Source organism: Phyllobates terribilis, unplaced genomic scaffold (assembly GCF_046119375.1).
Source record: "Phyllobates terribilis strain yellow unplaced genomic scaffold, ASM4611937v1 Scaffold_3__8_contigs__length_932513732, whole genome shotgun sequence".
Lineage (NCBI taxonomy): Eukaryota > Metazoa > Chordata > Amphibia > Anura > Dendrobatidae > Phyllobates > Phyllobates terribilis.
The window spans coordinates 466,970,140-466,996,615 of record NW_027362763.1 but is presented as its reverse complement, the minus strand read 5'-3'; the positions used below and the strand labels follow the sequence as shown (position 1 = coordinate 466,996,615).

Genomic DNA, 26,476 nt, shown 5'->3' with positions numbered 1-26,476 from the left:
CCGGTCACAACTCCCTGATGATTCTCCTGGATGTCTCTGCAGCATTCAGCACTGTGGATCAGCAGCTCCTTCTCACTATGCTCCACGCTATCGGCCTCAAGGACACTGTTCTCTCCTGGTTCTTCTCCAACCTCTCTGACCTCCTACCTTCACTGTATCTTTTGCTGGCTCCTCTTCCTCTCCACTTCCCCTTACTGTCGGGGTTCCTCAAGGTTCCGTCTAAGACCCTCTCCTTTTCTCCTTAAACACTGCCCCCATTGTGCAAACAATCTGTAGTTTTCAGTACCATCTCTATGCTGATGACAACCAATTATACACATCGTCTCCTAATATCACCCCCACTCTAATATAAAATACCAGTGATTGTCTTTACGCTGTCTCTATACCATTATGTCCTACCTTTATCTAAAACTGAATCTGTCAAAAACTGAACTCTTTGTGTTTCCTCCCTCCACTAACCTACCTATGCCCGATATTGACATTTCCGTTTTCCGTATGTGGTTCCACCATTACTCCCCAGCAACATGCCCGCTGTCTTGATGTTATATTTGATTCAGATCTTTCCTTCACTCCCCACACCCGATCACTCGCCTGCTCCTGTCACCTACACCTCAAAACATCTCTCGAATTCGACCTTTTCTTACCTTCGACTCGGCAGAAACTCTTACTGCAGCTCTTATACATACTCGTCAGGACTATAGCAACTCACTACTAATCGGTCTCCCTCTTAATAAACTCTCCTCTCTCCAATCTGTCCTGAATGCAGCAGCCAGTATCATATTTCTTTTCAGCCGCTACACCGATGCCTCTACCCTGTGCCAGTCGCTGCACTGGTTGCCTATCCGATGCAGAGTTCAATATAAACTTATTAGTCTCATACGCAAAGCGCTTCATGGTTCAGCACCACCCTACATCTCCTCCCTCATCTCTGTCTACCATCCTACCTGTGCCCTCCATTCTGCTAATGACTCAAAACTAAAATCCTCAATAATCCGAACCTCCCACTACCGTCTCCCAGACTTCTCGGGTGCTGCTCCAATTCTTTGGAATACACTACCCAGGACAATTCGATTAATTCCCAACACCTACAGTTTTAAGCATTGCCTAAAAACAAATTTTTTTAGACTGGCCTCACCTCACTTATGTAACTATCCCCGTTTTGCCCATACAAAATTTTCTTCAAAATCATGACCCTTGTAGCATCAGTTGACACACCCCAATGCACTCTCTATGTCTGCACTGTACACATACTGGCTGGTGACCAGTTCATGCAGCGTTATGTACATACCCTATTTAGTATATTATGGCTGTATCATACAAGCACATTCTACCATTTACCTTTCGCGTCCCCCGTATTTCTTCATCGATTGTAAGCTTGCGAGCAGGGCCCTCACTCCTCTTGGCATCTGAGTTATGTGTTATTCTGTAATGTTTTTATTGTCTTTACAAGTCCTCTCTAAAATTGTAAAACTGAAAACTGCTGTGGAATATGTTGGCGCTACAAAAATAAAAATTATAACTAATATAACTGTGCCTGACTGCTTGGGGCACAACCACCAGGACCCTCATGATACCTAGAATCGGGGTCCCAGCATGTATCGTTATCACAAACTGTATATATCATAGTTGCTAAATAACAAAAATATTCTTACAGTATATATCATAGAGGCAGCCTTTGCAGCTGGAAAGGCGTGCAGTCCAAGTTCTCAGGAATACCTCATTCTTATTTCTCATATGAAGCCTTTATGTATGTAAGGCTCTTTCGAAGGCCAATTTTTTTATATTTTTCATTAATCAAAATAATGGCCAGAAAATTCATTAGTTTATTGTATTTTTCATTTAAGGGTTTTCTCAAGTTGGTAATATTGCAAAATGCTTATAAAAATAAGCAACTTTGCAATCTGCTTATTAAAAATCTTCTCCGTTTTCAAGAATGGAGGGATATTTAAATTAATAGTTTACTGCTCATTGCCTTGGTTACCGGCTACCGCTGCAACCTATTAATGATGGCTGGTCACCTAGCCAAGGAGCTCGGTGCTTACAAGATCTTTGCTACAGAGCTTGGAAGCACTGCTTTTAAGCTGAACTCCTCTGCTTGCAGTATTGGAGAGCATTCAGTTCGCACCAGCACTGCATCCATGCTGCTGGCCCAAGCTGACAATTAAATGTATCTTTCCCAGGAAGCAAAAATGCATGAGGCAGGGGAATGTGGTGTCATTAAAATGGATTATGAGACAGGGAAGAGTCAGACGGCCGTATAAATCAGACACAATGCTCAGACTGGCCACCGGATCTCCCGATCCGAGCGTTATAGCTACATAGAAATACAGGTGCATCTCACTAAATTAGAATATCATGGAAAAAGTTAATTTATTTCAGTTCTTCAATACAAAAAGTGAAACTCATATATTATATAGAGTCATTACAGAGTGATCTATTTTAAGTGTTTATTTCTGTTAATGTTGATGATTATGGCTTAGAGCCAATGAAAACACAAAAGTCATTATCTCATTAAATTAAAATAATTAACAAAAAACACCTGCAAAGGCTTCCTAAGCATTTAAAAATGTCCCCTAGTCTGTTTCAGTAGGCTCCACAATCATGGGGAAGACTGCTGACTTGACAGATGGCAGTCATTGACACACTCCACAAGGTCCCAGAGTTCCAATTTTCATTGGCAAATCAAGGTCCCAGAGTCTGGAGGAAGAGTGGAGAGGCACACAATCCAAGCTGCTGGAGGTCTAGTGTGAAGTTTCCACAATCATTGATGGTTTGGGGAGCCATGTCATCTGCTGGTGTATGTCCACTGTGTTCTATCAAGACCAAAGTCAGTGCAGCCATCTACCAGGAATATTAGGACACTTTATGCTTCCCTCTGCCGGCAAGCATTTTGGAGATAGAAATTTCATTCTCCAGCAGGACTTGGCACCTGTCCACACTGCCAAAAGTACCAATACCTGGTTTACAAACAACAGTATCACTGTGCTTGATTGGCCAGCAAACTCGCCTGACCTTAACCCCATAGAGAATCTATGGGGTATTGTCAAGAGGAAGATGAGAGACACCAGACCCAACAATGTAGATGAGCTGAAGGCTGCTATCAAAGCAACCTGGGCTTCCATAACACCTCAGCAGTGCCACAGGCTGATCGCCTCCATGCCACGCCGCATTGATGCAGTAATTGATGCAAAAGGAGCCCGACCAAGTATTGAGTGCATTTACTGAACATATATTTCAGTAGGCCAACATTTCGGATTTTAAAAACATTTTTCAAGCTGTTGTTATAAAGTATTCTAATTTACTGAGATAATTACTATTGTGTTTTCATTGGCTGTAAGCCATAATAATAACATTAACAGAAATAAACACTTGAAATAGATCACTCTGTGTGTAATGACTCTATATAATATATGAGTTTCACTTTTTGTATTGAAGAACTGAAATGAATTAACTTGTTGATATTCTAATTTAGTGAGATGCGCCTGTACAGTGGTGGCCAAAAGTATTGGCACCCCTGCAATTCTGTCAGATAATACTCAGTTTCTTCCTGAAAATGATTGCAATCACAAATTCTTTGGTCTTATTATCTTCATTTAATTTGTCTTCAATGAAAAAACACAAAAAGAATTGTCCTAAAGCCAAATTGGATATAATTCCACACCAAACCTAAAAAAGGGGGTGGACAAAAGTATTGGCACTGTTTGAAGAATCATGTGATGCTTCTGTAATTGGTGTAATTAACTGCACCTGTAACTTACCTGTGGCACCTAACAGGTGTTGGCAATAACTAAATCACACTTGCAGCCAGTTAACATGGATTAAAGTTGACTCAACCTCTGTCCTGTGTCCTTGTGTGTACCACATTGAGCATGGAGAAAAGAAAGAAGACCAAAGAACTGTCTGAGGACTTGAGAAACCAAATTGTGTGGAAGCATGAGCAATCTCAAGGCTACAAGTCCATCTCCAAAGACCTGAATGTTCCTGTGTCTTCCGTGCGCAGTGTCATCAAGAAGTTTAAAGCCCATGGCACTGTGGCTAACCTCCCTAGATGTGGACGGAAAAGAAAAATTGACGAGAGATTTCAATGCAAGATTGTGCGGATGGTGGATAAAGAACCTCGACTAATATCCAAACAAGTTCAAGCTGCCCTGCAGTCCGAGGGTACAACAGTGTCAACCCGTACTATCCATCGACGTCTGAATGAAAAGGGACTGTATGGTAGGATACCCAGGAAGACCCCACTTCTTACCCCGAGACATCAAAAAGCCAGGCTGGAGTTTGCCAAAACTTACCTGAGAAAGCCTAAAAAGTTTTGGAAGAATGTTCTCTGGTCAGATGAGACAAAAGTAGAGCTTTTTGGGAAAAAGCATCAACATAGAGTGTACAGGAAAAAAAAAGAGGCATTCAAAGAAAAGAACACGGTCCCTACAGTCAAACATGGCGGAGGTTCCCTGATGTTTTGGGGTTGCTTTGCTGCCTCTGGCACTGGACTACTTGATCGTGTGCATGGCATTATGAAGTCTGAAGACTACCAACAAATTTTGCAGCATAATGTAGGGCCCAGTGTGAGAAAGCTGGGTCTCCCTCAGAGGTCATGGGTCTTCCAGCAGGACAATGACCCAAAACACACTTCCAAAAGCACTATAAAATGGTTTGCGAGAAAGCACTGGAGACTTCTAAGGTGGCCAGCAATGAGTCCAGACCTGAATCCCATAGGACACCTGTGGAGAGATCTCAAAATGGAAGTTTGGAGAAGGCACCCTTCAAATATCAGGGACCTGGAGCAGTTTGCCAAAGAAGAATGGTCTACAATTCCAGCAGAGCATTGTAAGAAACTCATTGATGGTTACCTGAAGCGGTTGTTCGCAGTTATTTTGGCTAAAGGTTGTGCAACCAAGTATTAGGCTGAGGGTGCCAATACTTTTGTCTGGCCCATTTTTGGAGTTTTGTGTGAAATGATCAATGATTTGATTTTTGCTTCATTCTCTTTTGTGTTTTTTCCTTGCAAGCAAATTAAATGAAGATAATAAGACCAAAGAATTTGTGATTGCAATCATTTCCAGGAAGAAACTGAGTATTATCTGAAAGAATTGCAGGGGTGCCAATACTTTTGGCCACCACTGTATATGCTGTCACACTTGGGTCAGGAGAGCCGCCAGTTAGTCCAAGCATTGTGTTGCGATCCCCATCCGAGTTATATGGCTGCCTGACTCTTTTCCCTAATTCTATGTACTTATTTATTATTTATTTATTTATTTTATGCACTTATATAGCGCCATTAATTCCACAGCGTTTTACAGACATTATCGACACTGTCCCCATTGGAGTCACAATCTAGATTCCCTATCAGTATGTCTTTGGAGTGTGGGAGGAAACCAGAGAACCCGGAGGAAACCCACGGAAACACATATTTTTCCTTCATGTCATCCCAAGGCTGGTGTATCTGCACATCTATAAGCTCTACAAGAAAAGGGTGATTGTCTTTCATAAAATTTGTGCATTTTATGGCACAAAACTGTTGATGTGGGTGTCAAAGTCTGTAATAAGTTCCTGACTCCTTTTGCATAGTAAATCTCCCTTAGTTCAGTTGTATTCCCCCAACGTGCTTACACATCTTCTCTCTACATTTTCTGCAAACCCGTGTGTAGCAAATAAGCGGAAGTGATGAATACCTATACGAGCCTCATTCATTTCTGACACCACAACACAAACCACATGTGACACGGCGGAAGAGGCGAAGAAGTGGCTCCGAGCTCTTGTGATTGTAGAGATAACCAAGGCGTAGTTCTAATGCAAAACTTCATGTATGTAAAATGTGGGTCTTCTCCCAATATTTGCTCCACGTCCCCATATCGTGCTGTTAGAAAACTAACACACAGTTAAGGCTTATTGTATGTTTGTGTTGCCAGATAGGTCTTGTGGTGCAGGCGAAAGCTACAATTAGGTGGAGGAGGGGAGAGAATGTGGGGCAGCAGTGTCCCCCCTCTAATAATAGTAAATTCACAATCACTTAAGAGATTATTATCCCAATGATGAATTTTCTGTCTGCTGATTGAAAGGCAGTGCAATATCTATGTAGCATGACTACGTCGGCATAGATAATGCCCTCATAGGCTGTATGGGTATATGAAAACAATAACTGCAGGCTGCCACGGACACTAGCATGTCAAGCCTATTCTTTGTGTGTCTGTGTGAATTGCTCCCTATCTCAGGGTGCCAGTCTAGGGCTATAGATTTGGGTGTAGAGAGGACTTGGCTGCTGCATTATGAGGACAAAGAGATGTTACAGTCTGGTTTCTATGGCAACAGAAGGAGATGTAGTCAGAACCCAAATTCTTTCTAATATCCCAAATTTTGCAATGTGTGTGCACTATGCAGGCTCCAAAATGATGATGCAAAAATTGTCACCCCCTTCATGTCAGGGCAGAGCTGGGAGGGTGCGCGCTGTGTGAGGGGCTGCACACAGCCACTCCATTTCTACTTTTGGAGAGTGACATTTTTTGGCTGAGCAGCTTAGAGGAAGGGACACAACACACAGGCCCTGTTTTGTGCATGTGAAATGTGTGTGTTCTGTACAAGGCAGTGGTTGGCTGCTTTTCCGGACATGATGTGGTTGAATCTGTCATCGTAATGGAAATTCATTGCTGTAGCTATGGTAAATGGAGTTTTCTGCCTGTGCTGAATGCATTAGTCTAATGAGATGTTTGCAGCTGGAGATCTGAGCTGCTGGAGGAGACTTCCAGCTTGAGAGCAGACAGGGAGAAGATGGCTCTGTGTGTGCTTGCCCTGGCAATCAGCTGTCCTCGCAGTCACAACAGCCTGCTGTGAAGGCTCTGACAACTGCTCTGCAGGAAGGCGAAGGTAAGGGGAGAGCTGCAGCCTGGTGCCCCTCTGCCAGCCTCCAGCCCTGCATCTACCTATATGCTCTGCTGTGGACATATTTGAGGATAGACTGTCAGTCATAAGCAGTATATATATATGTCTGTCCTCACACAGATAATGGATCTGGCATAGATACTTGAGATTGAAATTGGGAAAGCAATACAGTATATGGTATTCTTAGGAGTTGCTAAACCTCTATACACACATTACATATAGATTTTTTATTTCCTATTTATAAGGTATAATATGGCTCTGCTTACTATATAGGGTATACTAGCACTGTAATAATAGGGATATAATGTATTATCTGCCATTATTGTGTTGTGGATGCTGTTCACCTTGTATATATTATGCCCAGTAATGTAAAGTAGAAATAGTCTATTTCCTAGTACTACAAGTGCCATCCATGTATTTGCTGCATAGTCTGTGAGTGGTAGTAGGAGCACTACACTGAATGCACTGTCATGGGAAGGCTACAGTTCTTCCAGGTGAATGAGCTTGGAGCTGACCTGCCAGGGATAATATAACAGTAGCACTTTGCACAGTCAGTTCTCCTGGCAAGTGTCAGATTCCTGTTAGAGCTGCATGATTAGTCCTGTAATAGAAAGAATAGCTCTCCGGCTGGACATGGCCTTTTAGGGGATTGTCTATCCTGCTGGTCATTTGATTGTTTCCTTGTGTGCTTCAGTTTGGGAGATACTGTAATCTCCACTAATACAGCTTTACTATCAGCACTGCTAATGTTTTCATAGAGCCATTCTGGGATATCTTGCAGATGGAAAGGCGGTTAACCCCTTCAGATGAAAAAATGGGAAGTGGTAGACACAGCATGTTACATAGCACTCCCTTAGATATTTAGCTGGTTTATCATGATAAAAGTAGCCCTATTGCTTAGAGGTTAGAATCTTCATTGTGTTTTTCTTAATGCAATTTTAGAAGGATAATTTTTTTCATGTAAACTTGTCCGCTCAAGAAATCTTTCACATGCCATTTCACACATAAAGGTATTTGTATAGAGGTAAAACCTGTATTAAGCTATGGTACAAAAGGTATACAGTGCAATGTGCCTGCTTTATGTATTTACACTATTTATTATACTTTACACTAATTATTAGCACTTTACAGATATCATTACTGTCCCCATTGGGGCTCACAATCCAAATTCCCTATCAGTATTTATTTATTTTACTCACTTATATAGCACCATTAATTCCACAGCGCTTTACAGACATTATCATCACTGTCCCCATTGGGGCTCACAATCTAGATTCCCTATCAGTATGTCTTTGGAGTGTGGCCAGAAACCTGAGCACCCAGAGGAAACCCATGGAAACACGGGAGAACATACAAACTCCTTGCAGATGTTGTCCTTGGTGGGATTTGAACCCAGGACCCCAGCGCTGCAAGGCTACAGTGCTATCTATGTCTTTGGAGTGTGGGAAGAAACCAGAGTATCTGGAGAAACCCACATAAATATGGTGAAAACATACAGACACCTTGCAGATATTGTCCTTGGTGGGATTTGAACTCATCAGTGTCTGACTAAGATGCTTAGGGACCACTAGTAGAATTGACTCTGGGGTTCCACCTTAAAATTCCGCGCTAATTTTAGGCTAGATTCACACTCGTGTTTTAGTATTTGTTAAGAGGCTCAGTGTTAAGTTCCATAATTAGCACCAGAAAAAAAAGTGCAGTGTGCTACAAATTTTTTTTTGTATTAAAAAGATGGACACCCTAACGGAAACCAAAAAGACCTGGTAATAGTCAGTGTAGTCTGTCCATCACCATATGTGTCCGATCCATTTCCTTCATCAGTTCAATTTTTCTGTTCCTAAAGCAATACAAAAAAATGGAACCCTTAACGCCAATGTGATCTTAGCAATACATTTTAATTTTTAGGCCTTCAGAATGCAGTATATTGTTTTTAGTTTCCCAGGGCCATATCTTTTTTTATTTATGAGTTGACACAAGGCTTGATTTTTATCAATGCCATCACTTGAGGGTGTATATAATTTAAAGGGGTTGTCTCATATCAAAGATTATTATTCCATAATCTCATGGACCAAAAAAGCCTCAAACTGTCACTGTTCTAGCATTTGTTGATTGGCTGCAGTGGTGACTTCACGTCTTCAGCACTGCTTAGTGGCTCGTGACATTTATATCAGATGCTGAGTTCAGTGATTGGCTGCAGCACTACAGAAATGACGTCACTGCTGCAGCTATTCAAAACAGGCCATGGAGTGAGTAAAAGCTCAGTAAGTTTTTTTGTGCAGTTTCTTTTTCCGTCTCTGAATCTATGGAGTAATAAACGGGACAACCCCATTAATGATTTACTTTTATTAACTTCTTTGGGAGTGGGAAGGTGGGAAATTTTTTTTTCTTTCTTTTATATATTTTTTCTTTTTGTGAAAAATATCATTAGATTGATTGATTTTTGCAAATAAAAATTCCAGTTAATTTTCTTATAGGTACATACATTTGGGCTTTTTTTTTGGGGGGTGGGGAGATGATTTTTGCATAAATTAGGAAGGACACCTTGTCCCCATTCCAGGATAGCAGTGGAGTAGGCATTGTTAAAGAAAATCTGTCAGCAGGATTTCACATCCCAAACTATTTAAATGCGCATATAGCTTTGAAAGACAAGTCCAGCAATATCTTTACTTGGCCAGTCCGTTCCTCCATTTCATGAAAAATCAGCATTTTAATTGCAATGCAAATTAGGCTGAAGGACTATGGTAGATCTGAATCTCCCCTGTCGCTCCAGCTCTACTCCTTGCTCAGCACCGCCTCCTCCTACTTGACTGATAGCTCCTTTGCTGAAGTCCCACTGCACAGAGGCTGTCAGTCAAACTGGAGGAAGAGGTGCTGGGTAGAGAATAGAGCTGGAGTGACAGAGGCTACAGATCTTTAGCCTTATCTGTGTATCAATTCAAATGCTGATAACAGAGGAATGGACTGGTCATGTAAAGATATTGCTGGACTGGTCTTTGGAGGAGCAACCTGCATATATAATAGTTTGAGTTGTGAAATCCTGCTGACAGATTTGTTTCAATCATTAACTAGAGCGCTGGGGTACAAGGGGGTAGGAAAGAGCAGCTGTGTAGGGGAACAGGAAAAAGCAGCTTTTGGTGAGGTGGATGATAGGAGAGGGAAGAGGGGCTAGAGGCATAATACAGATAGCTCTACTACTCACTTCATGCCCAGCGCTGTGTGACTCTGGAGCCTCCCCTCCCCATAGTGCTAGTGCTGGTCTGCCATAGCGGTGCAGGAGAGCAGGAATACAATCTCTCTAGTCATTTCTCATACATAGTTTTGAAATACTCATGTACAGAGTCCTGGCCTGAAACTCCACAACAGGCCCATGCAGGTGTGCAGGGCTTGCTCCTATAAGGCTCCAGGAGCAGTATAGTGAGTGCAGTGGGGATAGCTGCACTTGGCCTTTTAGGTGCTCTCCCTCCCTACATACTATCCAGAAACTGCAGCTCCCTAGCCGCCAACAAGCGGTGGTTCAGCTGCTAACACATACACCTTGGTTGGGGTCTTCTTTTTTTTATTCCAACTGACTTAGCTGGCCCTGACCCCGCCATCACGTTTTTCAGTGCAGGCTCAGTATGTGGGTATGATATGCTGCTTCATTGTGCAACACATCATGCACTGTTTAGAAGGCGGGCCTATGTAGAGAGATGACAGCCCCTGCCTTGCCAAACCAGGATGCCAGTTCCTTGATGTGGGAGGGACGTGGCACCTGTGGTAACGTCTACTAAAGGAAGCACTCTTTATGGAAGAGGCCCATCGAGAGTCCACAGATTCTTTGGTGCAGAAGTCTGAGCCTGCTTAGTATGTGTTCACCACCTCTCCAAGCTGCCTGTATAACAGTCACTGCAGGAGCCGCCATTCAGTGAGAAAGATAGGCATCTGCCAGCTTTATACCCTCTTCTAATGGACGGGCAGATTCAATTGGGCATTTAGAGTATGTGTAGTATGATGAAAAGGGACAGATAGTTGGAGTCAGGAACCCATTGGCGGGATGCATGGGTCCCTGGTGGGATGGTCCGAGACTGCAAACAAGTATATGACACACATACATCAGTATATAACACAACAGACACATCAGTATATAACACACATAGTATAAAACACACACATTAGTATGTAAAACACATTAGAATATCACACATACATCAGTATATAACACAACACACACACACATCAGAATACACACATATCAGTATATAACACACACATAGCATAAAACACATTAGTATATAAGACACACATCAGTACATAACATACACCAGTATATAAGACACACACTAGTATATAACACACATCAGCATATAACATACACCTCAGTATATAACACACACACATTAGTATGTAAAACAATAGAATTGAAGACACACACATAAGTACATAACATACATAACACATACATCCATACATAACAGACACATCAGTATATAACATCTATCAATCAGTATATAACCCACATACGCATACTACCCGCCCCACTCTACACCCACATACAGCCATTAGTTTGGATTCTGAGATGACTAAGCTGCCCCCAGATTGTTGCCCTTGCCCATGTCACTTGGCTGTATATCACAAATGCACATAATATAAACTGAATATGCAAACTCACATCTAGTAACCTAGCAACGTAAATAGCATAATGTCATCCTGGTAGTGATGTGCCTGAGACAAGCAAGGAAAGAGCAAGATGGATTTCCCTCATTCACTGTCAGCAATGAGCTTTCCTATTTTTACTACAATACATTTTAAATGACAGAACAGGAATGATTATTAGATTTGATAGTTGAATCTATGATCCACTATATGATGTGATTCATTAAAGGATTTTTATTTATTGGCGTTCGTACACATATAATTTATAATGATGCCGGGTATAGGAAGTGGTGCTATTCAAGGCTGTTCATATTTCCATATACACCCCCGTTCCTTTCCTTTTCCCTGTGTCCTCTCAAGTAGTTGAGTTGGTTTCTAATAAGCCATTTTGGTTTATATGTGTATTAGGATTTTGGATATTTCTACCATTACTTTAGGGGTTTTGGTGTTGTCTCATACACGTATGTAGGACAAACTATGTCGCAGCAGGGGGTTCTCTCTTTAACCACAACATTTAATATTTGGAAGGCTAAATTTTTCCAGTGCTTCCCTCCGGTGACAATATTACTCCTTCCCCCCCTTCCTTCTTGTCAAGAAGAGGAGCAGAGGAGCCTGACTGATATACAAAGGAAGACCTCATTTAGCCTCTCCTGTGCTCTCAAATCACCAGGCTCATTTGTAATGTCTAACATGTTAATATTTCTTTTTAATTGCTTTTTCGATGGGAACCAACTGCCTCGGATGTGTTGAGTCTGTGGAGCTTTAAATGCTGTCATTTTCTATGCATATTTTCTTCTACAAACACACAAAAAGCATTTATTATATCATTCAAGTGTTGGCTTCTAATCTTATTTACTGGCTAAATAGAAGAATGTGATTTTAATGGGTATTCCCATTTTATAATTTTATGGCATATTGCTAGGATATGACGATATGCTGGGTCCAACCTCTGAGACCCCTACCGATCCAGAGAATGAAAAGTATCAGGTCCCTTCGGCTTTTCTCCTAAACAGAGGTTCTCCGACCTACCTGATGTGAGTGTAACAGCAACACTAAAATGAATGGGTTGTGTTGTAGTTCTCTGAACATGGGGGTTCCTTCAATCAAAAAGGATTGGTGAGGATCCCGCTAAATGGACCTTTATCAACTAGGAAGTGATGCCAAATATTTTGTTTGCAGTTGTGGAATGAAACATTCCCTCACTATTATATAGTTGCACATACAGGCCGATTTGCAATTCATTATTTAGCAATTACACTTAGGCCATGTTCACACAATTTGAAAAATTTCTGCTGCAAATTTGGTCACGTACCCTTTAGGTACGTGTAAGAAATAGACATTCCTCACATGTAATAAAACTGTCAAACAGTTGCAAATCATGTACATGGGAGCGATTCAACCATATCACCGAGCAGCTATAAATACTCGGAGCTCGGCCTGAGCATACTCACCGAAAGGGTTAATAGAACATACTCGCTCAACACTACATATTAACATCGTTCTGTGCGCATAGAAGTCCAAACGTTCTGTCTAAAAAGTGCATTAAACGACTGAGGATCGATCATAGGCCATTACATTGACTTCCATGTAACTGATCATCTATTATTCAATGTAAATAGGCCTTAAGATGAGCTAACAAACAAAAAAAAAGCTTTTCTTTACTTTTAGAAGGGTGTTTTTGCATTATGTTCAATGACAATCCGATAATCCGGAATATATTATACCCTGGCAACTATTGTAATTCTCTTGGCATAACAAAATAACTAACTACAGAAATCATTCAGTCTCAAAGTACAATATTCCATGATAATCACCATGGCTAGATTCACGCATATTGCTATAGTTTAACAGACGATAATTCTAAATCATATAGATATTTACTATATTTTAATGATCATAACTGTCAGATTCTGTTATTATCCAGCCTGTATTAATAATTCTTTTTTTCATGTTAGTACTGTGATAGTAGCCTGACTTAATAATTTTTTAATGTTAGTACTGTGATAATAGCATGTACATAGTGATTGCAGGTAGAGAATAATAAAGCTTTATATTCCAAGGCAGGCATCACTTTTCCTGGTAATATCCCAGTGCAGACAAATGCAGACCGACATTTAGGTAATTAATTTTCTGGACGTTCCTCTGATTGGAGTCTTTTATCTCAAAGTAAACAACCTAAGATGAATTCCTTCAGCTTCATATTGTAAATATTGTTTAGGAATAGCTAGAAGACATGCATAATGCTAGCGGCTCAGCCAAGTAAAGGACTGAAGGATTTCCCCCTCCTTTCCTGCTGTTTGAATTACAGATGAAGCTTTGAACATTTGTGATTTTGCTCTCTTTGTGTATGCTTTCGTACATAATATATATATATATAGTGCACATTCGCAGCGCTTTGTATTCTGAATGAATGGAAATGTATCAAGTATGTGTTAGCTGTGCTTCCAACACTGCAGTGCAGCATAATGATCTATACTTCATAGGGAAAGCATTGTGGAGATGTGCAATACAGAGACCGTGTCAGTACAGGACTGTCCAGACCATAACTATAAAGAGATACGTGTTCATATGTCTGATTATCATTTCATCTATCAATGTACATCTATTCCAAACCAAGGACTTGCTCACACAGGCCTACGATCCATAGTGTGCCTTATTACAGATAGCATGGTTCTAATAGATAAAAAATAATCTAGGGCTTAGATTGGAAAATGTATCAAACATACAGGTGATCTTAAGCCCCCGTCTCACATAGCGAGATCGCTGCTGAGTCAAGGTTTTGGTGACGCAACAGCGACCTCACCAGCGATGTCGCTATGTGTGACACTTTGCAGCGATCAGGCCCCTGCTGTGAGGTCGCTGATCGCTGCAGAATGTCCTGGACCATTTTTTGGTCTTTGCCCTCCCGCTGGTCAGCACACATCGCTGTGTGTGACCAGCGGGACCAGCGATCAGGCTGGTAACCATGATAAACAGCGGGTTACTAGGGGCACACGCGCACTTAGTAACCCGCTGTTTATCATGGTTACCACTCAGCTACGGTGAGCGGTAACCTCCTGCTCATCGTAGCAGGCTCGTAACCATGATAAACAGCGGGTTACTAGGGGCACACGCGCACTTAGTAACCCGCTGTTTATCATGGTTACCACTCTGCTCCTGCTTCAGCAGGCTGGTAACCAGGAGCAGGACATCGTGGAAAGATTCTTTCCACGATGTCGCTGATCCCCTGATCGCTGGTGAGCCTGCCTGTTTGACAGCTCACCAGCGATCACATAGCGATGCAGCAACGATCCCTGACAGGTCGTATCGTTGTCGGGATCGCTGTAGCGTCGCTAAGTGTGACGGGGCCTTTAGTCATTTAATGGTTATTTCAAGGATGGCCATATCATTGGAGCAACCTGTGCAGCCGCAAAGGTGCCCAAAAGGTGAGGGGGGCCTGTTTTGACATCCAAAGCAGGTGGACTTGTGCATTATGATGAGCTGTTTGACTGCAAAGGCAGGCCCGACATCAGCATCCGGCGCACCCGGGCAAGTGCTGGGGCCCTGAGCAGGCAGGGGGGCGCACTCACCGTCGAACGCCCCGGCGTGCTATGGGATCCGTGAGCAATGCGGTGCTGGTGCTGGTGCCAGCGCCCGCGCCCCCACCCGCTTGCTCAGGGCCCCAGCACAATACTTACCTCTCCCCGTGCCTCCGCAGCAGTTCCGATCTCTTCCTCGGCTGCTGCACTCTGACGTCTCAGGTCAGAGGGCTCGGTGACGTCTTTACACCGCGCTCTCTCCTGAGCCATCACAGCGCAGAGCGGGAAGACGCCGGCAACGCTGAGGAGTCTGGAGCAGCGGCAGCAGGTGAGAAGTGAGATATTTGATTTTTTTTTATATGTATGGAGGCATGGGGCATTATATGGGGGGGGGGTAACAAGTGACATCCTGCATGGAGCATTATATGGGGGAAAAAGTGAAATCCTGCATTGGGCATTATATGAGGGGAGAGTGACATCCTGCATGGGGCATTATATGAGGGGGGAGTGACATCCTGCATGGGGCATTGTATGGGGGGGAGTGACATCCTGCATGGGGCATTATATGGGGGGGAGTGACATCCTGCATGGGGCATTATATGGGGGGGAATGACATTCTGCATGGGGCATTATATTGGGGGGAGTGACATCCGGCATGGGGCACTATATGGAGGGGGAGAGGTGACATCCTGCATGGGGCATTATATGGGGGGGAGAGGTGACATCCTGCATGGGGCATTATATTGGGGGGGAGGGGCATCCTGCATGGGGCATTATATGGGGGGGTGACATCCTGCATGGGGCATTATATGGGGGTAGAGGTGACATCCTGCATGGGGCATTATATGGAGGGAGTGACATCCTGCATGGAGCATTATATGGGGGGGAAATGACATCCTGCATGGGGCTTTATGTGGGGGTACAACCTGCATGGGGCATTATGTGGGGGCCAGTATTCTGTATGGAGCAATATATGGGGCCCATAATACTGTATGGAGGACTATGTTGTGCCCATAATACTGTACAGAGGAGTATGTGGGGTCATTATTCTGTATGGAGCAATATATAGGGCCCATAATACTGTATGGAGGACTATATTGTCCGGTCTGCACTGTGCGCTGCGAGGATTCATCAGTTTCTGAGCTATTGTGGAATTTACAATAGATATCACTCATGTAATATAAGGAGTGAAATCTTTGTCCTAGTACTATATATATATTTCTCTTGGATCTGTGTATCATGAATGTGTTAAAGGGGCCCACTGAGACTCTTTCGCCCGGGGCCCACAAAAACCTGGAGCCGGCCTTGTGCAAAGGGCCCATTTTATTGTTCTTGCACAGGAGCCCTCTTCTGACCTATTACTTAAATCACATTTTTGGGTTTTATGTATTTTCTAAACATTTTTATTCATTTTTTATACCACAATCTGTATTAATAAATAAGTGAGAAATCTTGCAATTTTCACACTAATAACTGGGACAATTTTTGACTCATTCTTTCTGTTATTTCAGAAAGCGTTTTCAGCAGTCTCATTATCTTCACAAGCAGGATCACGTCAAACACAGCTGATAACACAGGATCCACCATTCACAATAGGTGATGTCACAGCTTCCCCTGGTCACAATGACCTTTGCACACGCTCATTAGATGCTTCAGTACAAACATTGGGTCTGAGTCAGTCTATTGCTGATAATGGATTTCCTGAAAGAACTGGAAGTATGAGTATAGAATAGTACTTGTGGCCAATGTAAAAATTGCAAGATTTCCATTTTTATTAATACATATTGTGATATGAACATTAAAAATCAGTATAAAAAAAATAAAAGATGACCTTTTCATTTTAATGCATCACAAATAAAGCAACTTTAATCTGTTTTGATTAAGAAAATGGACTATTTTTTGTCTACAGCTACTATGTATATGTATGTATCTCTAAGGTAACAGACAAGAAAGAAACCCTTTGTAGTCCAATACTGTAGTCACAGTGACTGGCGGACACAGATAGAAGAGGGTTCCTGTGCAAGCACAGTATATGGGCCCTTTATAGTCCAAAAGCTCATCATAATGCAAAGTTCCCCCTACTTTGGAGGTGGAAAAGGGCCCCCTTACCTCCGGGGCTGTGGCTGCACAGGTTGCACCAATGATATGTCCTCCCCTGGTAATACTCCTTTTGTACGACTACCTTACTTTATACTAATCTACCAAATGTATGTTAGAAATAAGTAGCAAAATAAATGGAGATTCTAGATGCCATGTGACACAAGGAAGCCCATAGCACCTTTATGATGTCAGTTTTTCACAGCAGCAGCCTCAATGCAGCAGCAATTACTTCTTTTTCATGAGCACATAGATAGTGTACTGTGTGTAGTCATTTTAGTGACTGATCAATTAATTTCCGTCTTTTTGGTGGGACCAGAATGTCAAGGAGACAAAATGTTATCTGTAATGGCAGTGCTTCCATTTGTGCTATCTGTCATTGCTGATTAAATCTATGTGTCCCCACTGCGTGGAGTAGATGCTTCTAAAATGTAAATATAATATTTGTGGTTGTAAAGTTACAGATATATGTTTGCTGGTATAAATGCTTAAAATCAGAATGCTGTGTGTGCAGCTCGTCTGTAGGAAGCTGTGCAGACAGGATATATAGTCTGTGCTGCTGCTGTCTGCCTTGGTATCATCGATCCATGTAGACACTGTCATTTCTGCTCATCTTCTGAACTCTGCATGAGACCAAACAGTCCTCTCCACCATAATTATATACAGAATGTCTGTGTATTCCCTGTTAACTTTACTTTTTGTTCCATTAAAATTTGGTATGTGGTATGTTGAGTTAATATATTATTTTTCAATGACTTAAAGGGGTATTCCCATCTCCAAGATCTTATCCCAATATGTAGTAGGTGCAATAATAATAATAATAATATTAGCAAATACCTCCAATTAGAAATGTAGTATAGTTCTTCTGATTCGCTATGTCACTTACATGATGTAGGGCAGGGGCCCTCAAACTACGGCCCGCGGGCCGCATGAGGACTTTTATCCGGCCCGCTGGGCTATGGGCGGAGGAGAGGGGAGCGGTGTCAGCGCTTTCTCAGAGCCCCGGCAGCCCGATACTTACCTCTCCCCGTGCCTTCGCAGATCCGCTGTCTTCCTGCTCTGCGCTCCCTGTGACATCTCAGGTCAGAGGGTGCAGTGACGTCTTTCCACCGCGCCCTCCCCTGAGCCGTCACAGGCAGAGCAGAGTGGGACAACGCTGGAGACGCTGGAGTCCGGACCTGAGCAGCAGCAGCAGGCAAGGAGGGAGGTGAGTATTGGATTTTTTTTTTTTTGAATGTATGGAGGCATGGGACATAATATTAGGGGTGACATCCTGCATGTGGCATTATATGGGGGGGGGGGGTTGACATCCTGAATGGGGCATTATATGGGGAGGGGTGACATCCTGAATGGGGCATTATATGGGGGGATTACATGCTGCATGGGGCATTATATAGGGGGGTGACATCCTGCATGTGGCATTGTATGGGGGGGGGTGACATCCTGAATGGGGCATTATATGGGGGGGGTGACATCCTGAATGGGGCATTATATGGGGGGGGGTTGACATCCTGAATGGGGCATTATATGGGGGGGGGGTTGACATCCTGAATGGGGCATTATATGGGGGGGTGACATCCTGAATGGGGCATTATATGGGGGGGGTTGACATCCTGAATGGGGCATTATATGGGGGGGTTACATGCTGCATGGGGCATTATATAGGGGGGTGACATCCAGCATGGGGCATTATATGGGGGGGTGACATCCAGCATGGGGCATTATATGGGGGGGGTGACATCCTGAATGGGGCATTATATGGGGGGGTGACATGCTGCATGGGGCATTATATGGGGGGTGACATCCTGAATGGGGCATTATAAAGACAGGGGAGTGATATCCTGCATGGGTCATTATATGGGGGGGGGTGACATCCTGAATGGGGCATTATATGGGGGGGGTGACATGCTGCATTATATGGGGGGTGACATCCAGCATGGGGCATTATATGGGGGGGTGACATCCTGAATGGGGCATTATAAAGACAGGGGAGTGATATCCTGCATGTGTCATTATATGGGGGGGGGGGTGACATCCTGAATGGGGCATTATATGGGGGGAGGGGGGTGACATCCTGAATGGGGCATTATAAAGACAGGGGAGTGATATCCTGCATGTGTCATTATATGGGGGGGGTGACATCCTGAATGGGGCATTATATGGGGGGGCGAGATCCTGAATGGGGCATTATAAAGACAGGGGAGTGATATCTTGCACGGGGCATTATATGGTGGGAGAGAGGGAAATCCTGCATGGGGCATAATAAGGGGGGGAACAGCCTGCATAGGGCATTATAAGGGGGAAACAGCCTGCCTATTGGGGACATTTACCTGCCTATTGGGGACATTTACCTGCCTATTGGGGACCTATGCTGCCTATTTGAGACATTTACCTGCCTATTGGGGACCTATGCTGCCTATTGGGTACATTTACCTGCCTATTGGGGACCTATGCTGCCTATTGGGAACATTTACCTGCCTATTGGGGACCTATGCTGCCTATTGGGTACATTTACCTGCCTATTGGGGACCTATGCTGCCTATTGGGTACATTTACCAGCCTATTGGGGACATTTACCTGCCTATTGGGGATATTTACCTGCCTATTGGGGACATTTACCTGCCTATTGAGGACCTATGCTGCCTATTGGGGACATTTACCTGCCTATTGAGGACCTATGCTGCCTATTGGGTACCGTTACCTACCTATTGAAATACCGGTTGATTTAACTTTACTTGTTCTTCATTTTAAATATTTTATTTGTTCCTGTATTGTTTTTTTTTAACTACAAAATAAGATATGTGCAGTGTGCATGTAACGGGTCTGGGAGGTGGAACCTCTGGGCTACGATACAAAGGGGCAGTCCTTGTAAGGAAGCGGGTGGCTCCCAGGGTAGGCGGGCAGGTAGTCACGGCAAGTGACGGGGACAGTCTCTGGGAAGAAGGGCAGGAGGTCACGGCAAGTGACGGGGACAGTCTCTGGGTAGAAGGGCAAGAGGTCACGGCAAGTGACGGGAACTGTCTCTTGACAGGCGGGTGGTCACGGCAAGTGACGGCGAAGCCTCCAGATAGGCTAGCAGGCGGGTAGCAGGTGGACGCTCCCAGGTGAGCGGGCAAGAGTCTCTGGACAGGCAGGTGGTCACAGCAGGTGACGGCAGAGCCTCCAGGTAGGCTAGCAGGCAGGTAGCAGGCGGACGCTCCCAGGTGAGCGGGTAAGAGTCTCTGGACAGGCAGGTGGTCACAGCGCGTGACGGCAGAGCCTCCAGGTAGGCTAACAGGCAGGTAGCAGGCGGACACTCCCAGGTGAGCGGGTAAGAGTCTCTGGACAGGCAGGTGGTCACAGCACGTGACGGCAGAGCCTCCAGGTAGGCTAGCAGGCTGGTAGCAGGCGGACGCTCCCAGGTGAGCGGGTAAGAGTCTCTGGGCAGGCAGGTGGTCACAGCACGTGACGGCAGAGCCTCCAGGTAGGCTAGCAGACAGGTAGCAGATGAGCGCTCCCAGGTGAGCGGGCAATCAGATCCATAGACAGACTGGCAGGGCTGGTAGGCAGACTGTCGGACCGCAGGAATGCAAGTAGATAGACTAGAATCAGGCAGGTATCAAGCAGGAATCTGGCAGGTAATTGGTAACTGGTAACGGGACCTGAGGGCTGAAGCAGAGTGATAGACAATGCAACAACATTGCTCGGGCACCTCCATTTTAGAGGAGGTGCCTTATATGTGCCTTATATATGGTGAGGTCCTCCGGCCTTTAAGAGAGGGGGAGCGCGCACGCCCTAAGCACAGTGGCCGGGAAGCAGCGCGCGCTGCCAGCAGAGCGGGAGAAGGACGCCGGGCACGGAGCGGAGAGGTGAGGGGAACAGCGTCCCTGCCTAGCAGGGACGCCGACGCTACAGTACCCCCCCCTTTAGGCCCCCCCTTTTTTAGGCCAGACAGAAATTTATCAAGGATGAGAGGGGCATGGATGTTCTCCTGGGGCTCCCAAGTTCTCTCCTCAGGACCAAACCCCTTCCAATCCACTAGAAAAAAGGTCTTTCCTCTTACCCTTTTGGTGGCCAGAATGTTCTCTACCTCAAACTCGTTTTCAGCGGAAACCGGAGCAGGAGGTGTACCTGTAGACTTGGAAAAAGAGTTAAGTACCACGGGTTTGAGGAGAGATACATGGAAGGAGTTAGGGATCCGCAAGTTGGCCGGGAGTTTCAATTTATAGGCCACTGGGTTGATTTGTTTGATAACTTCCAGTGGGCCGATGAACCGAGGCCCTAACTTGTAGGAAGGAATCTTGAGCCGGACATACTTGGACGAGAGCCAGACTTTATCTCCAGGACGGAATTGTGGAGGATTCAGGCGTTTTTTGTCAGCGTGTTTTTTCATCCGCTCGGACGACTGAAGGAGTGCGGATCGGGTACTCTCCCAAATGGAGGAAAATTCGCTAACGAGAGATTCCGCAGCCGGATTGTCCACCGAGGTGGAGACGGGAAATGGGATCCAAGGATGCTGACCGAAGACTACAAAAAACGGGGATTTGGAGGAAGATTCGCTCTCGTGATTATTGTAAGAGAACTCGGCCCATGGTAGGAGATCCACCCAGTCCGAATGGTGGGCATTAACGAAGTGCCGGAGGTAACTGGTCAGGATCTGATTGATCCTCTCCACTTGACCATTGGACTGTGGGTGGTAAGCGGAGGAGAAGTCCAGGGTGACGTCCAGCAGCTTACATGTGGCTCTCCAGAATCGTGAGGTGAACTGAACCCCACGATCCAACACGATGTGGAGGGGCAGGCCATGGAGACGGAAGATGTGGCGGATAAAGTCTTTAGCCAGCTCGGGTGTAGACGGGAGGCCCGGCAGGGGAGTGAAGTGAGCCATCTTGGAAAAGCGGTCAGCGACCACCCAAATGGCCGTACAACCGGCAGAGACAGGGAGATCCGTTATAAAGTCCATAGCTATATGCTGCCACGGGGCAGCAGGTACTGGAAGAGGAAGGAGGCGACCGGCTGGCAGATGTCTCGGAACCTTGTTGCGGGCGCAGGACACACAGGCTGAAACAAAGTCTATTACGTCCTTGTGCAGGGTAGGCCGGGTAATAAGCTGGAGGGTCTTTTTCTGACCGGCGTGGCCAGCTAGCTTAGACGAGTGACCCCAGTGTAGGATCTTCTTCCGATCAGGTACTGTTACGAACGTCTTACCGGGAGGGAGACGATTTAGATTCACGGGGGCCACCTGCATTACTCTGGCGGGATCAATGATGTGCTTAGGCTCCTCCTCTAGATGAGACACCAGGAAGGATCGGGACAAGGCGTCAGCTTTGATGTTTTTGTCTGCCGGGCGAAAATGAAGAGCGAAATCAAAGCGGGCAAAAAACAAGGACCACCGGGCTTGGCGCGTGTTAAGTCTCTGGGCGCTCTGGAGGTAAGCCAAGTTCTTGTGGTCCGTGTAAATAATTACCGGGTGAAGAGCCCCCTCGAGCAGGTAACGCCACTCCTCCAGTGCCAGCTTAATGGCCAATAACTCTCGGTCTCCTATAGAATAATTGCGCTCAGAAGGGGAGAAGAGTTTGGAGAAGAAGCCGCAAGTTACCATTCTTCCGGAAGATGACTTTTGGGTAAGTACCGCTCCGGCTCCAGAGGAGGAGGCGTCCACTTCCAGGAAGAATTGTTTGTTGCCGTCCGGACGATGCAGCACCGGGGCGGAAGAGAAAGCCTGTTTTAAGGAAAGAAAGGCTTCCTCTGCTTCGGGCGGCCATTCTCTGGGATTAGTGCCCTTACGGGTGAGCGCAGAGATTGGGGCAGTCCGGGAAGAGAAGTGCGGTATGAAGAGACGGTAGTAGTTGGCGAAGCCCAGGAACCGCTGAATAGCCTTCAACCCCTCTGGTCGGGGCCACTTCTGGATGGCAGACAGTTTCTCAGGATCCATTCGTAGGCCGGTCTGAGAGATTATGTAGCCCAAGAACGGAAGCGAGGTCTGCTCAAAGAGGCACTTCTCATATTTAGCGTAGAGGTGGTTCTGCCTGAGCCTGAGCAGGACCTGACGAACATCCCTCCGGTGAGTGAGAAGATCCGGAGAGAAGACCAAGATGTCGTCCAGGTACACCACTACGCAGGAGTAGAGAAGGTCCCGGAAGATGTCATTGACCAACTCTTGAAAGACGACGGGAGCATTACAGAGACTGAAGGGCATTACCAGATATTCATAGTGGCCGTCCCGGGTGTTGAATGCCGTCTTCCATTCATCCCCCTGATGGATACGGACCAGGTTATACGCCCCACGGAGGTCCAGCTTGGTGAAGGTTCTAGCCCCACTCAGACGGTCAAATAATTCTGGAATGAGCGGAAGGGGGTATTTATTCTTCACCGTGATCTGGTTAAGGCCTCTATAGTCTATACAGGGACGGAGTGAGCCGTCCTTCTTTTTGACGAAGAAGAAGCCTGCTCTCGCCGGGGAGGTCGATTTCCGGATAAATCCCCGGGCCAGATTCTCCTCAATATATTAAGACATGGACCGGGTCTCAGCAGCGGACAAGGGTAAATACGCCCACGGGGAGGAGTAGCGCCGGGCATCAGGTCGATTGGGCAGTCGTATGGTCTATGAGGGGGTAATGTCTCTGCCTCCTTTTTATTAAAGACGTCCGCAAAAGACCAATAAGGAACCGGAAGACCAGGTAGATTGGCTGGGGTAGGAGAAGGACGGACAGGATGGACGGGAACTAAACAAGTCTTATGGCAGTCCTGTCCCCAGCGAAGGACTTCTCCGGTCTGCCAATCAAGCACGGGTGCATGTTTCTGAAGCCAAGGTAGGACTAGCAAGAGGGCGTGAGAGAGTCCAGGCAGAACATGAAAGAAGATACTCTCAGAGTGCAGCATTCCCACCTGCAGGGTTATGGATTCGGTGATGAGTTGGATGGGATGTGGTAAGAGGCCCCCATCTACGGCAGCGACAGACAAGGGTACAGCTAGAGGTTTGGTGGGAATGCGGTATTTCTCTACCAGGGACTGAGAAATGAGATTTCCGGCAGCTCCAGAGTCAAGTTGGGCTAGTTCAAAATAACGGTTCTCCCCGCAGATGATAGAGACCGACAGCAACAGAGATGGAGAGGGTTTACTCTTGTCTAGGACGACCTCTCTGAGCGATCCTAGACACAGGCGTTTCCCGACCTCTCCGGGCAGGAACGGATCCGGTGCTCCTTACTGCCACAGTAGAAGCAGCTCCCCTCGGCTCGGCGTAACTCTTGACGGGTCTTGACCATCTTGGTCTGGTCGACCTGCATAGGCTCGGGTGAGTGCGCCTGGGGAGTAGCGGGAGAAGTGACAGGTTTCTGAAAGGTAGGGGCTAGACGTGGAAACCTCCTCTCACGGGTGACCTCTTTGGTGCGTTCCTGGAACCAGATGTCAATCCGGGTGGCAAGAGTTATTAAGTCGTCGAGAGTGATAGGTATGTCCCAACCGGCGAGTTCATCTTTAATACGGCCGGACAGACCCTCCCAAAAGACAGACACCAGGGCGTCGTTATCCCAGGCCAGCTCCGAAGCAAAGGTACGGAACCGTATGGCATATTGGCCCACGGTGAGATTTCCTTGATGGAGGCGTAGCAGAGATGATGCGGATGAGGTCTTCCGTCCGGGTTCGTCAAAGACTTTCCGGAAAGCCGTGAGAAAGGCTGGCAGGTTGGACACCAGGGGTCTCCTCTCTCCCATAGAGGATTTAGCCAAGCCATTACCTCCCCCGTGAGATGGGACATGATGAAGGCTACTTTGGCCCAGTCGGAGATAAACTGGTGGGACAGGAGTTCAAAATGCAGGGTGCACTGGTTTATGAAGCCCCGAGCTTGAGCGGGGTCGCCTCCGAAGCGAGGAGGTGCAGAAAGCCGGGGTCCGGGGCAGGATGCCATAGTATTGGTAGGCAGCGGCGCTGCCGGGCTGCGGTGGTTGCTGGTGGAGCAGTCAGGGTGTCCAGGCGAGAGTTGACATTCCGCAGGATGGACTCCTGTTGGGACCTCTGATGGGACAGTTCATGACATAGGTCCGAGAGAGAGGGAGCTTGGGTGCCACCGGGTTCCATGGCCCGAGCAAACTGTAACGGGTCTGGGAGGTGGAACCTCTGGGCTACGATACAAAGGGGCAGTCCTTGTAAGGAAGCGGGTGGCTCCCAGGGTAGGCGGGCAGGTAGTCACGGCAAGTGACGGAGACAGTCTCTGGGAAGAAGGGCAGGAGGTCACGGCAAGTGACGGGGACAGTCTCTGGGTAGAAGGGCAGGAGGTCACGGCAAGTGACGGGAACAGTCTCTTGACAGGCGGGTGGTCACGGCAAGTGACAGCGAAGCCTCCAGATAGGCTAGCAGGCGGGTAGCAGGTGGACTCTCCCAGGTGAGCGGGCAAGAGTTTCTGGACAGACAGGTGGTCACAGCAGGTGACGGCAGAGCCTCCAGGTAGGCTAGCAGGCAGGAAGCAGTCGGACGCTCCCAGGTGAGCGGGTAAGAGTCTCTGGACAGGCAGGTGGTCACAGCGCGTGACGGCAGAGCCTCCAGGTAGGCTAACAGGCAGGTAGCAGGCGGACGCTCCCAGGTGAGCGGGTAAGAGTCTCTGGACAGGCAGGTGGTCACAGCACGTGACGGCAGAGCCTCCAGGTAGGCTAGCAGGCTGGTAGCAGGCGGACGCTCCCAGGTGAGCGGGTAAGAGTCTCTGGGCAGGCAGGTGGTCACAGCACGTGATGGCAGAGCCTCCAGGTAGGCTAGCAGGCAGGTAGCAGATGAGCGCTCCCAGGTGAGCGGGCAATCAGATCCATAGACAGACTGGCAGGGCTGGTAGGCAGACTGTCGGACCGCAGGAATGCAAGTAGATAGACTAGAATCAGGCAGGTATCAAGCAGGAATCTGACAGGTAACTGGTAATGGGACCTGAGGGCTGAAGCAGAGTGATAGACAATGCAACAACATTGCTCGGGCACCTCCATTTTGGAGGAGGTGCCTTATATATGGTGAGGTCCTCCGGCCGTTGGCCGGGGACTCCTTAGGACGGCGCGCGCTCCCCTTTAAGAGAGGGGGAGCGCGCGCGCGCACGCCCTAAGCACAGTGGCCGGGAAGCAGCACGAGCTGCCAGCAGAGCGGGAGGAGGATGCCGGGCACGGAGCGAAGAGGTGAGGGGAACAGCGTCCCTGCCTAGCAGGAGGCAGGGACGCCGATGCTACAGTGCATAGGAATTTGTTCATAGTTTTTTTAAAAACTATTCCGGCCCTCCAATGGTCTGAGGGACAGTGAACTGGCCCCCTGTTTAAAAAGTTTGAGGACCCCTGATGTAGGGCATTTCAGTAGCTTAGGTATCCATGGTTACAACCACTAAAAGCTGTCTAACTAAGTAACTG

General features: G+C 46.3%; 1 protein-coding gene across 5 annotated transcripts in view; it reads left to right on the top strand.

Annotated features, from left to right (window-relative positions):
- The first annotated feature begins 6,340 nt into the window (after positions 1-6,340).
- The window catches only part of SCML4 (Scm polycomb group protein like 4), a 161,752-nt gene continuing 141,616 nt past the window's right edge, over positions 6,341-26,476 (top strand). For 3 of the 5 annotated variants that reach the window (XM_073675801.1, XM_073675803.1, XM_073675799.1), the window contains exon 1: positions 6,343-6,861. The gene's annotated coding sequence lies outside the window, so the exon portion shown is untranslated. Of the gene's footprint in view, positions 6,862-26,476 lie in introns of all 5 variants that reach the window. The other 2 variants (XM_073675800.1, XM_073675802.1) reach the window with 2 other exon arrangements.